Genomic DNA, 3,068 nt, shown 5'->3' on the forward strand with positions numbered 1-3,068 from the left:
CTTGGAGACTTGGATTGAGTTTTACACCCATCTCCAAGCTTGGACCATCAATCCTCTCGTTCTTCAAGAGGTAAGCATGGATCCTCACCTCCCCTTATGTTTAAAGTATATTTTAAGAGTTTTTAGAGAGTTTTATAGCATGGTTTGGGGTGTAACCATGAGTTTGAGCATATGTTGATCATATGAGCTTTGATGAGTTTTGAGGTTGTTTATGGGGTTTGAGCTAGTTTATAGGCCCCTATATGCATGAGATATGTTATGTGCTAGTTGAGAAGTGTTGGTGTGCATGTTATGGGTGTTTTATAGGTTTTTGGAGGTTGTGAGCATGAGTTGTGCTCGGGTTCCGCCTTTCTGGAGAACCCAGGTTCGGCCGCCGAACCCCTTGTGGAGGCAGTTTCGGCTGCCAAACCTTGCCCCCGAAAGATTGGACTTTCGTCTCTGGAGGGGGGGTTCGACCGCCGAACATGCCGCCGAAGGAGGGTGAGTTTCGTCTCTGGAGAAGGACTTTCGGCAGCCGAAGGTGCCGCCGAAAGTGCCTGAGTTTCGTCTCTGGAGCTGACTTTCGGCCGCCGAAGGTGCCCTGTCCAGCCTTCTTTTGCCCATTTTTCCATGCATGCTTATGATGTTTTAAGGGGGTTTCGGGGAGATGTTAAGAGTTATGTTTAATTAAGTTTGGTCCTCATTTGAGTCCACCTGTGTAGGTGCGGACCTGAGGAACCCAGAAGGCCCACAGAGTTAGAGTTACAGAGACTGCTCAGCAGTTGACTGAGGTGAGTGGAACAGAACTTTATTTTTAAGTTAATGAATGTTTTAGCATGATTCATGCATCATTAATGCCATGATATATAGGATGCTTTGCATTGCACTAGTATACACGAAGTTGATGCATTGCATTATTACTTGTCTATGTGGATTGGACCGAGGCGACTCCAATAGCCCATAAGTCTGTCATTATTGTAAGTCCTGTATGAGCTCCTTTGGGGCCGGGCATTTAACTTGGATAAGTCCTGTGAGAGCCCTTCTAGGGTCGGGCACCATGAGTAGATTAGTGAAAGACCTGTGTGAGCTCCTTTGGGGGCCGGGCACCGACAGAGGGAGTTTTGGGGTCATGTCCAATCTGAGGTGTGAAAGGTTTGTGCTGTGACGCATTTCATGATAGCATATTTTAAATGTTTTTATGGTTTCTGCTCACTGGGCTCTAGTAGCTCATCCCCCTCCTTAACCCCATTTTTCAGGGCCTCAGAGAAGAGAAAGAGAAAGAGAAAGCAAGGGTAAAAGTATATGTAATAGCATAAAATAGTGGACATGATGATGATGTACAGTACAGAGTTTATGTTATGTATAGAAATGATGTAATAGCAAGTTATGTACTGAGTTATAGAATTGTGCTTGGCCCTAGTGTATGTTTATCCCTTTGCCCATTATCATTTTATGTTTGAGTTTTATGTTTGAGATGATGTTGTTATGATGAGAGCTAGGCTTGGTGCATGGTAGTATAGCCATCTAGAGCATTTATGAGGACTCTAGTGAGGGGTTGCTATCTCTGTAGTTCTGTATGGTACCACAGCTGGTATCACTCTCTGAGTGCATACAGACAGGGCATGCATAGTCCAAGCTTAGAATACCAGAAAAAAGTTTCAAAGTTTTATAGAAAGAAAAGATTAGAAAAGCAAAGAAAGTAAGAAAAAAAAAGTAAGTATCAGTTTTATGCTTAAGTATGATCATGTATGGGGTTTATCAGGTACACAGAGTTTACAGTAGGCTTACTACGGGTCCCGGCGGCCTTAAGCCGATCTGGATCCTAGTGCCGGTGGCGGTCCGGTAAGCGGGCTGTTACACCGTCGAACCTGCCTGTGGAGGCTGTTTGGCCGCCTAAACTCGCCTTTGAAAGTTTGGACTTTTGGCTCTAGAGGGGAGTTTTGGCAGTCGAACCTGCCGCCGAAGGTTGGTGACTTTCGGCTCTGGAAGGACTTTCGGCCGCCAAACCTTGCTCCCGAAAGTGCCTGACTTTCGGATTTGAAGGGACCTTCGACCGCCGAACCTGCCGCCGAAAGTCCCCTGTCCAACCCTCCTTTGCCTATTTTCAATGCATGTTTTGTGATGTTTTAGGGGGTTTTTGGAGAGATGTTTAGAGTCATGTTAGTGTATGTTTGGTCTCTCATTTGAGTCCACTTGTGTAGGATCGGACCCGAGGAACAGAGGTGTTCAGCAGTGAGAGAGCTACTTCAGAGTTAATCTAGCATCTGCTAGAGGTGAGTAGAACTGAACTATGTTTTAAAGTAATGGAAGTTTTTAGCATGTTCATGCATCATAAATGCCATGATATGTATTAGGTTGCTTTGCATTAGAATTCACGAATATGATGCATTGCATAATATGATATTTATGTGGATGGATGTTGGATGACCCAATAGCCCTCGGTATGATATGATACGGTATGTAAAAAAGTCCAAGGCTGCCCATGCCATGCGTCCTGGCACCGTGTAAGAAAGTTCAGGGCTGCCTATTCCACGCGTCCTGGCATTATGTTATGTTTAAGAGGAAGTCTTGGGGAGCTCCTTCGAGGGCCGGACACATTGGTTATGTAGAGGGTTATTGGTGACAAATCTATCAGTGATGTGAATTATTTGTGTTGTGATGCATTTCATGAAAGCATGTTTTATTAAATCGTTTTATTGTTCTGTTCACTGGGCTCTAGTAGCTCACCCCTTTTCCCTAACCCTCAGGTTGCAGGGTCAGAGATAGAGCAGGAAGCCAACAAGGATAAAAGGCATTGTTTATGTAATAGTTTAGTAGTGGACATGTATTGTAAAACGATGTAATGAAATGAAGAGTAATGTATTATGGTTTAGAATTGTGCTTGGCCCTAATGTATGGTTAATCCCTTTTTGTACATGATCCATATGTAACGGTTTTAATGATGAGATATGTGAACCAAGCTTGATATATGTAATGTTGACCCAACTAGAGCATTTGATGAGGGCTCTAGTGTGGGGTTTTTATGTATTCAGTTTTAGTGCATGCACATGTCAAGCTTGGTAGTTGGAAGGTTTAAAATTTTTATGAAA

This window comes from Manihot esculenta, chromosome 7 (assembly GCF_001659605.2).
Source record: "Manihot esculenta cultivar AM560-2 chromosome 7, M.esculenta_v8, whole genome shotgun sequence".
Taxonomy (NCBI): domain Eukaryota; kingdom Viridiplantae; phylum Streptophyta; class Magnoliopsida; order Malpighiales; family Euphorbiaceae; genus Manihot; species Manihot esculenta.